The sequence below is a fragment of the Mesoplodon mirus genome (genome assembly GCF_964341445.2).
Source record: "Mesoplodon mirus genome assembly, chromosome: 9".
Classification (NCBI taxonomy): domain Eukaryota; kingdom Metazoa; phylum Chordata; class Mammalia; order Artiodactyla; family Ziphiidae; genus Mesoplodon; species Mesoplodon mirus.
The window spans coordinates 37978182-37991053 of NC_138985.1; the positions used below are offsets into that span (position 1 = coordinate 37978182).

Consider the following 12872-nt stretch of genomic DNA (forward strand, 5'->3'; position numbering starts at 1 on the left):
ATTTTTTCTTTGTGTTTAATTTTCGATAGTTTGGTTAATATGTGTCATGGTGTGTTTCTCCTTGATTTATCCTGTATGGGACTCTCTATGCTTCCTGGACTTGATTAACTATTTCTTTTCCCATATTAGGGAAGTTGTCAACTATAATCTGTTCAAATATTTTCTTAGTCCCTTTCTTTTTCTCTTCTTCTGGGACCCCTATAATTCGAATATTGGTGTGTTTAATATTGTCCCAGAGGTCTCCAAGAGTGTCTTCAATTCTTTCCATTCTTTTTTCTTTTTTCTTCTCTGCAGTAGTTATTTCTATTATTTTATGTTCCAGGTCACTTACGTGTTCTCCTGCCTCAGTTTTTCTGCTATTGGCTTCTTCTAGAGAATTTTTAATTTCATTTATTGTGTTGTTCATCATTGTTTGTTTGCTCTTTATGTCTTCTCGGTCATTCTTAAATGTTTCTTGTATTTTCTCTATTCTATTTCCAAGTTTTTGGATCATCTTTACTGTCATTACTCTGAATTCTTTTTCAAGTAGACTGTGTATTTCCTCTTCATTTGTTTGGTGGGTTTTTACCTTGCTCCTTCATCTGCTGTGTGTTTCTCTGTCTTCTCATTTTGCTTCACTTACCGTGTTTGGGGTCTCCTTTTCACAGGCAGCACATTCATAGTTTCCGTTGTTTTTGGTGTCTGCCCCCATTGGCAAAGGTTGGTTCAGTGGATTGTGTAGGCTTCCTGGTTGAGGGGACTGTTGACTCTGTTCTGTTGGGTAAGGCTAGAACTTGTCTTTCTGGTGGGCAGGACTGTGTCCAGTGTTGTGTTTTGGGGTGTCTGTGACCTTATTATGATTTTAGGCAACCTCTCTGCTCATGGGTGCGGTTGTGTTCCTGTCTTGCTAGTTGTGTGGCAATGGTGTCCAACAATGTAGCTTGCTGGTCATTGAGTGGAGCTGGGTCTTAGTGTTGAGTTGGAGATCTCTGGGACTGCTTTCACCGTTTGATTTTACATGGAGCTGGGAGGCGTCTAGTGGACCAGTGTCCTGAACTTGGCTCTCCCACCTCAGAGGCACAGGCCTGATTCCCAGCTGGAGCACCAAGACCGTGTCAGCAACACGGTTCAGAAGAAACGGGAGGGAAAAAAGAAAGAAAGAAAAAATAAAATAAACAAATTTTTAAATTAAAAAATTAAAAAGTAATAAAATAAAGAAAGAAGAGAGCAAGCAAGCCAAACAACAAATCCACTAATGTAACAAGTGCTAAAAACTATACTAAAAAAAAAACAACAAAAAAGGGACATACAGAACCCTAGGACAAATGGTAGGAGCAAAGCTATACAGAGAAAATCACACAAAGAAGCATACACATACACACTCATAAAAAAAGGAAAAAAAATATATTTATACATTAAAGCAAGAAAAGGAGGAAGAGAGCAACCAAATCAATAAACAAATCTACCAATGATAATAAACTCCAAATACTAAACTAAGGTAAACATAAAACCAGAAACAAATTTGACACAGAAAGCAAACCCCAAGTCTACAGTTGCTCCCAAAGTTCACCGCCTCAATTTTGGGATGATTCATTTTCTATTCAGGTATTCCACAGATGCAGGGTACATCAAGTTGACTGTGGAGATTTAATCCGCTGCTCCTGAGGCTGCTGGGGAAAATTTCCCTTTCTCTTCTTTGTTCGCACAGCTCCCGGGTCTCAGCTTTGGATTTGGCCCCGCCTCTGCATGTAGGTCACCTGAGGGTGTCTGTTCTTCCCTTAGACAGGACGCGGTTAGAGGAGCAGCTGATTCGGGGGCTCTGGCTCACTCAGGCCAGGCGAGGGAGGGGTATGCAGTGCAGGGCGAGCCTGCGACTGCAGAGGCCACAATGACATTGTAACAGCCTGAGGCGCGCGGTGTGTTCTCCTGGGGAATTTGTCCCTGGATCACGGGACCCTGGCAGTGGCGGGCTGCACAGGCTCCCGGGAGGGGAGGTGTGGATAATGACCTGTGGTTGCACACAGGCTTCTTGGTAGCTGCAGCAGCAGCCTTAGCGTTTCACACCTGTCTCTGGGGTCTGTGCTCATAGCCGCAGCTCGTGTCCATCTCTGGAGCTCATTTAGGCAGTGCTCTGCATCCCCTCTCCTCATGCACCTCTGAACAATGGTCTCTTGCCTCTTAGGCAGGTCTAGACATTTTCCCAGACTCCCTCCTGGCTAGCTGTGGTGCACTAGCCCCCTTCAGGCCTTGTTCACACAGCCAACCCCAGTCCTTCCCTGGGATCTGACCTCTGAAGCCTGAGCCTCAGCTCCCAGCCCCCACACACCCCAGCAGGTGAGCAGACAAGCCTCTCAGGCTGGTGAGTGCTGGTGGGCACCGATCCTCTCTGCAGAATCTCTACACTTTGCCCTCCGCACCCCTGTTGCTGCGCTCTCCTCCATGGCTCTGAAGCTTCCCCCCGCCACTCCCCATCCCGCCCGCCAAGGGGCTTCCTAGTGTGTGGAAACTTTTCCTCCTTCACGGCTCCCTCCCACTGGTGCAGGTCCCGTCCCTATTCTTTTGTCTCTGTTTATTCTTCTTTCTTTTGCCCTACCCAGGTACGTGGGGCGTTTCTTGCCTTTTGGGAGGTCTGAGGTCTTCTGCCAGCGTTCAGTAGGTGTTCTGTAGGAGCTGTTCCACATGTAGATGTATTTCTAATGTATTTGTGGGGAGGAAGATGATCTCCACGTCTTGCTCCTCTGCCATCTTGAAGGTCTCCCCACTGTATTGTATTTTTAATTTTCCTTTTGTGCAAGGACCAAGAGGGTTCTCACAAATATAGTGTACTCTTTGCGATAGAAATTGGGAGAGACCAGCAGCATAGACTTAAGGTAGGCCTGTGACCTGCACTGTCTGCTTACCATGGTTGTAGCAGAAATCAGAGGTTAGAGGATGTAACATGAGGTACATAAAGCATCTGGTACTGTGCTTTGTTTGCCATGCTCAGAACTTCTCATATTTCACATTAAACCTACTCTGTCCCTAACTCTTAAGATGATGGTTGGAACTCATCTCTTAAAAACTTGTTATCTAGGAGACTGTGAGGAGTAGGCTAAGATCTTTTCCTTTACAGCTGCTTCTGGGAATATAATTGATATTCATCATCTCCCTCTTCTACTACTACCCATTCTATGTTTCCCTCACCCTCAGCTAACACTTCAGCTTATCTGTTGAGGTGACCCAAACTTTCATTTCTAAGCAGGGTAAGCCTTTGGTTTCCCTGCCCTTTACCAGGTTGCAGTTGAAACTTCACTCTTATCCCCAAATGTGAAATCAATAAGAGATGACTTAGTGAACCTTCCAAGTTTCAGACTTATTCGACTTTCCCCATATATCATCAAATCTCAATCTTTATGATACCTAGTTTGATACCCCAAATAGCATAGATTTCCTTTGATGGTTTATTGGCATGAGAGGTCCATATTGAATAAGTGGCAGTTATATGGATGTTCATAATCTGAATTTCAGGTTCATCAGAATCCTTTACTTGTAATCTGGTTAAGGTGCCACAGTCTGGAAAACAGGATCTCTAAGCCAAAATATCCTCTAGTTGTAAGGACAGGAGACACAAAACTTATAATTGAGTCAGTGGAATGATGGTAGCAGAGTCCAACCTATTTCTACCCCTCAGTTTCTATATCCATATTTCTAGCTGTTTGCAACTCAGCAATCTACATTGACCATTGTTTTATCTTAAAGGACAAAGCCCTCAAATTAAATGCCAGTCCCGTGCTGGCATCTTACTTGGTCCGTTAATAACCCATTCCAATATTTTATGAAGCTGACTGTTTTAAGGCAATGCGGGATATGACACAGCCAATGGTTCTGAATATCCTACATCCTTTACATAAAATCTTAGACACAAAAATGTTAGATACCAAATTCCATGCTTATAAATCAGGCATTCTGAACACCAGTGGATAGTGATGCTGCGTGAAGCACTGTGAGTAGGAAAGGCTGTAATTTGTGTCTGTAATTAGTGTTACTTCCATGAAAGACAAATGGCTTTGCTCCCCAGGGTTGAAGAGGTCCAATATATTCTTCTTGACATCAAATAGCTATGTGGTCTCCATCTGTGATAGTATTATAGCAAGGACTCAGGTCTGCTCTCCGCTGATGGAGGATCAGACGTTCAGTAGAGGCAGACGCTACCTCAGCTTCAAAAAAGAGAAAGTGCATACTTTTGGTCTCAAGCTTGGCCCCAGTTGTTGGCACCATGGCTGCTCTCTTCTTTATTCCATTAGGGTGGCTGAGGGCAGAATTTCTTTGACATTCTTTTATCAACTCATCCTGTCCACTTGGTTTCTTAGTGTCTCCCCTACACTCTCTCATGAGTATTGACATTAGGCAAAGTTTCACACACAGTGCACACTCACATGAGTCCACATATGCATCTATTTTTCATACTTCTTGGTCTTTAATTTTCCTAATTCCTATCTTTCAGGCCCTTGATCAACTAGCCATGGCACCCTGTATATCCTTATTTCAGGACAGTATTCCTCCACAGAAAGTATACATGCAAGAGTACTGCTGTCTTTTGCCTGGGCACTTTTCTCTCATCATTCACTATTAGAGCCCTCTTGAGTGGGACCTTAGCAGGACAGTAGTCAGTTTTTGGCTTACACTAACATATCATATTGAACTATTTCTAAACCAATACTAAGATTTTTCTCATTTATCGGCTGGTCACGGGGAAACATTTATAAGGCTTCAGTGGTAGTTGAGGGAGATAATTCAGTGCAGCAGAGGCAGATGAAGTATAGGCAAGGGCTATACTTAACACTTGGATTAAAGCCACTTAGTCATGATGTACTATTCTATTTCTTTATTGCTGGATGCAATTAGCTAACATATTATGTTTTTATTATTATTTATTTTTGGCTGTGTTGGGTCGTCTTTGCTGCACATGTGCTTTAGTTGCAGTGAGCGGGGGCTACTCTTCGTTGCGGTGTGTGGGCTTCTCATTACGGTGGCTTCTCTTGTTGCGGAGCATGGGCTCTAGGCACGCAGGCTTCAGTAGTTGTGTCTCGCAAGCTCTAGAGAGCAGGCTCAGTAGTTGTGGCACATGGGCTTAGTTGCTCTGCAGCATGTGGGATCTTCCCAGGCCAGGTCTCGAACCCGTGTCCCCTGCATTGGCAGGCGGGTTCTCAACCACTGCGCCACCAGGGAAGTCCTGAGCTAACATATTATTGAATAATTTTACCCTGTAGAATTATTTTTCTGTCAAGTTTTTTTCTACTTTTGTTATCAGGATAATGCAACTTCATACAGTGAATTAAGGAGTGTTCTGTTATCTTTTATATTCTGAAGAGTTTGTGTAGAATTATTACTATTCTTTTTTTTTCCTTAAATATTTGGCAGCAGTTATATGGCCTCAAGTTTTCTTTGTTGGAAAGGTTTTAACTGCAAATTCAGCTTCTTTAAAAGATAAAGGGTGGTTTAGCCTCTTCATTTCTTCTTAGTGAGCTATAGCAGTTTTATCAAGTAATTTGATTGTTTCTTCCGTTTATTGTCCTGGAATTGTACCATACCCTTAACTTTTAGATCTGTGTTGATGTTCTCTTTCCTGATACTTGTTATTTGTGCTTTCTATTTTTTTCATAGTCAGGTTTATTATCAATGTTGTTGATATTTTCAAACACATAGGTTTTGTTTTATTTATTTTCTCTATTGTTTTTCAGTTGTCAATTTTATTATTTTCTTCCTTACACTTGCTTTTAGATTTATTTTTCTTTAAAATTTTTTTGAGTGGTAGATTATTGATAGATCTTAATTCTTCTCTCATACAAGTATTTAATGATACAAATATTCCTGTAAACACTGCTTTAGATGCATTCCCCAAATTTTAATATGTATTTAGTTCTTATTAAACTAAAATATTTTCCAATTTTCTTTTTGTTCCTCCTTGATTCATTCATTATTTAGAAGTGTTTTGTTTAATTTCCAAAATATTGTGGGTAATTTTTAGCTAACCTCTTTTTGTTAATTTTTCATTTAATTCCATTATTATCTCTAGAACATACATTGATTAATTCCAATTCATTTTTAAATGTGTGGTTTGTTATATGGAGCAGAATATGGTCTATCTTAGTGAATGTTCCATGTGCCCTTGATGTAAATGTATACTCTGTTGCTCTTGGGGTCTATAAATGTCAGTTAGATCAAGCTGGCTGATAGTGATTTTCAGGTCTTCTGTATCATTATTGTTTTTCTAGACCTCTGATGTTAAGTTATATACATTTAGCATTGTTATGGATTTTTGGCTGATTGATATCTCTATCATTACCTACTATTCTCCTTTATCCTAGGGCATCTTTCTGTGCTGCAATCCATTTAATCTGATGTTAATATAACTATTCCTACTTTCTCTTGATTACTGTTGGTTTAATATATACTTTTCCACTTCTTTACTTTTAATGTCTTTATATTTGAAATGTGTGTTGTGGGATCTATATGTGTGTGTGTTTGTATGTGTGTGTGTGATCAAATAGACAAATGTAGTTACGTTTAGCTTTTATTTCTTGATTTTTATCTGATGATTTCTGTATTTTAATAGTTTTTTTAGTCTATAGCATCTATTGTAATTATAGATGTTGTTGGATTAAAATCTACCATCTTGCTAGATGTTTTCTATTTGTTCCATCAAGTCATTATTGGATTTTTCCCCGTTTCTCTGTGATCTTTTTAATGAACTAATTTTAGCACTTCATTTTAACTCCTATAATCTTTTTACTTAATATATTTTAGAGGTTTTTAGTGGTTTCCTTAGTATTTACTTCTTTATGAATGAGTCTACCTTCAAATAATATTATAGCGTCACTTCATTATAGTTTAAGCAGTTTACAGTATACTCTCAATCCTTCCCTTACAACTTTTGTGATACTCTTGTTACACATTTTAGTTATACTTGTGCTATAAATATACACTAAAGCATGACTATTTTACTTAAGAGAGTCAATTATCTTTACATGCATTGAAAATTAAGAAAAAAAGGAAATTTGTGGTTATCTCCACTTATTTCAATTCTAGCACTCTTTATTCCTTTATACAGGTCCAGATTTCTATCCTATTTCTAACTGCCTAAAAGAACTTTCACTAATATTTTCTATAGTCCAAGTCTGCTGGTGAAAAATTCCTTCCATTATCATTTGTAAATGAAAAAATCTGCTGTAATCTTTCTCTTTATTTGCCTGTATGTAATGCATTTTGTTTCTGTGACTGTCTCAAAGATTTTCTCTTTCACTTGGGTTGTGAGCAGTTAATATATGATATGCCTAGATATGCTGAGGTTATTTGTTGTTTTGTTTAGTTTGTTTTTTAAATCCTGTTTGGAGTTATCTGAGTTTCTTGGTTCTGTGAGGTTCCTATTATTAATTTTGTAAAAGTTATCATCTGTTATTTCTTCAAATATTTATTTTGCCCTTTCTCTCTCCTTCTGAGATTTCAGTTACATATATTAGACTGTTATGAGTCCACTGACATCATTCTTTTTTCTGTTGCTGGTATTTTTTTATTTCTAGCATTTCCATTTGATTATTTCTTATCATTTTCATCTCTCTGTTAAAATTACCTATCTGACCTTGAAAAGTCTACCTTTTCCACCAGAGGTCTTAACATATAAATCATAGTTATTTTAAAATCTTGCAATGCAGGTGGAATTTCTACAGAGTCATCTCTAATTGCTTTCATATTTCTATAATAAATATTGCTCAGGGTCTGATATATATATATATATATATGTGTGTGTGTGTGTGTGTGTTTGTGTGTATGTGTATGTATATGCATATATATGTATATATATTTGCATTCTTAGAGAAAAATTAAAATGCATGCTCAAAATTAGTGTTGATTACTAATGGTTTCAACAAAATTAAAACAGCATATAAATATTATAATCACGAAGCAGTTAGGTATGAATAAAATCGCAGTCCTAACACTCTTTGATTTATGTAAAGGAAAGACAAATTATACGTGGAATTAATGAGGTGGCCACTGTATATCTACTTAATCTGATTTTAAATTGACAACAGTGTCATCTGTCAACTTTGGGAGAAAATAATAAAACATGCCAGCAAGCAGAATTGGTCTAAAATTTATTTATATAATTTTTGCCTTCTGGTTATGGGTTATAAGTAAAAAAAATTAACTATAAAATATGAAAAGTCAAATATGTTTGATTTGATTATGAGCCTTGATTTAAACCATTATTCTAGGGATGGATGCACCACACATTTTACATTTTTCTGACTTGACTGGGGAAAATAAAATTGCTTCCAAAGTTGGAATCAGACTTCCTTCTGAAGGATACTACACTCATGGCAATTCTTTATCTATATTACCAGAGAAACACCCTGGCAGAGAGTATGTTTGCAATTCCATTTTTATCACTCAAAATACTAAACGTTATCTTTAAATATACAGCCTTAAGCTTGAAAGACTATGTTTTATCTTTTACACAAAGCATGAAAGATTAGGATGAAACTTTTTATTCTATAGCGTACTTCCTATCTAGTATATATGACCAGTGAAATTTGAAAGTGGTAGCACGTTAGTAATGTTCTGTTTTGAACTTTAAAATTAAATCTTCAGGTAATTTTTTCATTTTTCTTAAAGGTCATCTAGCAATATCCAGGGAGCTTAATACTCCAGAGCCAATTATTTGATTCTCATATAGTACTTTGCAGTTGACCGTTAAGTATACCACTTAACGTTTCTAGTTCTGATCTTTTTCTCTGGGAGAAAGAAATAAATTTTATTATAGTAATTAAGTCTTTGCTAAGCATCTCTGGAAGGTAAGTCTTTATAAAACATGTACATTTTGGCCTTTATATTAAATTCCTATAATCACTGATTTTTATTACTGTTAACTTTAATGGATTAAAATTAAATGTAGGCAAGAAAACATTAATACTGTCATTTCAAAATATGATTTGCCAAGTTATGTGGAGTGTCCTCCCCTATTAAGTCACAATCCCTTCAATGAACATGGAAAATTTTATTTTTACTACCGACGAAGCTCTAAATGTGAATGAGGACATTGCACTTACATACTATTAACAGTCTAAATATGAATGAGGTTGCTTGAATAGCACCTCAAATTTCATTGTCTTGTCTGACAAGAGATTTTGAGTGAGGTTACTAAAATTAGAACATATGACAACTTGATCATCTTAGTATAAATTTTGTAACTAAGAGCATAATAGGGCCTGGAAAATTTCCTGAGATGCTAAAAGATAAGGTAACTGAGAAAAGTATCCCAGAGTAAAAAGAATTCTATGAGTCGAGGGCAAATGTATGAGTTTTTCCTGCTTCAAAAAATTTACAGCATTATCCCTGTTTCTAAATCCTGAACACTGGTCCTTTCAGCATAATTAGTAATTATTATCATAACAATAATACTAGTTACGACTAGCACTTATTATCATATTTGGTATACACATCTTACTGACATGACCCCTTATCCCTCCCCCACATTTCTGAAAGACAAGAATTTCAATTTTGAAACTATTTTGTAGATAAGAAATAGAAGCCCGGAGATTTTAAAATTGGAATAGAGGTATTGGGGATAAGTATGCCCTCTAGCTTAAACAATTAAAATCCACTTCTGCACCATATTAAATTCATCATCATTTTCCCTGTTTTACAAACTAGCAATTTTGAAGGAGTCATTGACATTTATTCACCTCATTTCTTATTTGTACTGTTACCAAAATACTGTTATTTCTTCCTTTGAAACATCTGTTAAATGTGTCCTTTTCTATTTAATTCCATCACACTAATTCATATACCAATCTCAGAACACCATAATAGTCTCTCTTTGCCTCTAGCTTCAAATTCGTACCCCTGCCAACTAAATCCTTCTAAACTGTCACATTCATCAGATGCCCCCCATGATTGGATATCAACAAAGTCTCCAAGATTCCTGATATAGTTTATGCCTTCATTATTGTGTCTCACACAAACTAATGAAATTATTCTCATGATCTCCAGGTTTTTTTTGTTTTTTGTTTTTTGTTTTTTTGTGGTACACGGGCCTCTCACCATTGCGACCTCTCCCGTTGCAGAGCACAGGCTCTGGACGCGCAGGCTCAGCAGCCATGGCTCACGGGCCCAGCCGCTCCGCGGCATGTGGGATCCTCCTGGACCGGGGCATGAACCCGTGTCCCCTGCATCAGTAGGTGGACTCTCAACCACTGCACCACCAGGGAAGCCCCATGATCTCCAGTTTTGCTCCCTTTTACTGTACAAGTCACCCTGTCTCCATAGTAACTTTATTGAAAGGCAAATTTGACCATGTTTTTCCCTTATACCAATGATTCAGTAACTTCCAAACATTAAAGGTTAAATCCAGACTGTTCTGCATGGTGAAGAAGTCCTGGATATTGTGTTGGCCCTTTCACAATTGTTCATTTTTTTTCTCAAAAGTCATTTGCCGTCTTCTAACATTGTATATTGATGATGACCTCTGTGCATTTTCTTATGGTGACTTCTTAACCAAGAATATTTTACACCACCCTTTTCCCACTTGCACTTCCTGCACATTCCCATCTCCTTTCCCTTGTACACACCTCATTTTTCAGGGCTCAAGTTAAGGCATATCTACTAAATGAAGCCTTTCCCCATGATGCAGATTGGATTGACTATTTTTTTTTTTTTTGTCTTAAGGCAAAATTCATTGAACATTAAGTTAACCATTTTAATTGTACAATTCAGTGGCGTTCAATACATTCACAATGTTATGTATTCATCATTTATACCAACTTCAAGGGTGTTTTCATTATCCCCTAAAAAAGCCATTAAACTTGAGCAATTTGTGTCATATGGAGAATCTGTTGCCAAACCCAAGGTCATGAAGATTTACTCTTATGTTCTCTTCTAAGAATTTTGTAGTTTTACCTGTTACATGTAGATCTATGACACATTTTAAATAATTTCGGGATATGGTGTGAGATAGGGATCCAACTTCATTCTTCTGTGTGTGTATATTCAGTTGTCCCATCACCATTTGTTAAAGAGACTAATTTTTTTTCTCATTGAATGGTTTTGGCACCATTGTTTACTTGGACATAGATGTATGGGTTTATTTCTGGACTCTCAATTCTGTTCCATTGGTCTATATGTCTCTTCTATGCTAATAACACATTCTTCTGATCACTGTAGCTTTTAGTAAATTTTGAAATCTGGAAGTGTGAGTCCTCTCACTTTTTTTTCTTTTTCAAGATAGTTTTGTTTAAGAAACTCTCTGTAATTCCATATAAATTTGAGGACCAGCTTTTCCATCTCTGAAAAAAAAAGACTTAAAATTTTAATAGAGATTTATATCACTGAATCTGTGGATATATTTGAGTACTGTTGCCATCTTAACTCTTCCATTCCATGAACACTGTTGTCTTTATTTGTGAAGGTCTTCAATTTCTTTTGGCAATGTTTTGTAGTTTTTCGTGTATGAATCTTCACTAGGCTGGATAAATTTACTCCTAGGTATTTCATTCATTTAGATGTTATTGTGAATCAAGTTGTTTTATTAATTTCTTTTTTTGGATTGTTCATTGCTAGTGTACAGAAATATAACTGATATTTATGTATGGATCATGTGTCTTGCACTTTGCTGAGTTTGCTTATTAGCTGTGATAGTATTTTTTATAGATTCCTAGGTTTTTAAAAATAACAGGTTATGCTATCTGCAAACAGTTTTACTTTCTACTTTGGATGCATTTTATTTCTTTTTCTTGTCTAATGGTCTGGCTGGCTAGAACTACCAATAAAATCATGAATAGAAGTGGTGAAAGTGGGCATCCTTAAATTTTTTCTGATTTTAGTGAGGCTTTCAGTTTTTCAATGTTGAGTGATATTATACATGAACTTTTCTTAAATGCCCTTAATGAGGTTGAGGAAGTTCCCTTCTATGCCTAATTTGTTTAGTGTTCTTATTATAAATGCATATTTTCAAATGATTTTTCTGCATCAACTGGGATAATTATTTTAATGCCTAATTTTTTGTGTCAAATGGACTGGCCTAAGCCATCCCCAGGTAGCTGATAAACATTATGTCTGGGTATGTCTGTCAGAGTGTCTCTGAAAGAGATTAGTATTTGAACCAGTGGACTGAGGAATATTGCCCTCACCAAGGTGGGTGAGCATTATCCAATCTGTTGAAGTCCTGAATAGAACAAAAAGGAGGAGGAAGGATGAATTCACACTCTCTGTTTGAGCTGAGACATCCAACTTCTCCTGCCCTCAGACATTGGCCCTCCTGATTCTTGGGCCTTCAGACTCAGACTGGGACTTACACTATCAGCTCCCCCTACTCCCCAATTCTCAGGCCTTCACACTCAGAATGAATTGTATCCCTACCTTTCCTGGCTTTCCAGCTTTCAGATGGCAGATCATGAGACTTCTCAATCTTCATAACCATGTGAGCCAATTCCTATAATAAATTTTCTTTTATATACATCAATATATATCCTATTGGTTCTGTTTCTTTGGAAGACTCTAAGATAATCATGTTTTATTGGTTTTCTTTTTTCCTTTTTTCTGTTAATTCAGTGTATTACAATGATTGACTTTTCTATGTTGAACCACCCTTGCATTTCTGGGATATTTCTGGCAGATCTCACCTACCATGATATATAATCATTTTAATATGCTGCTAGATTTTGGTTTGTTAACATTTTGTTGATGATTTTTGTAATTATATTTATCAGTGATATTTGTCTGTAGTTTTCTTGAGATAGGTTTGTCTGGCATTGATTTCTAGTTTTATTCCATTGTGGTCAGAGAAATACTTTATATGATTTCTATGTTTAAATTTATTGAGGATTGTTTTGTGGTCTAACATGGACTACCTGAGAACA

The 12872-nt window shown here is 37.1% G+C and overlaps 1 protein-coding gene across 6 annotated transcripts in view; it reads left to right on the plus strand.

The window, feature by feature from the left end:
* Positions 1–12872, plus strand: part of LOC309810705 (uncharacterized protein) — a 578315-nt gene that overhangs the window by 283459 nt on the left and 281984 nt on the right. The window lies entirely within an intron of this gene.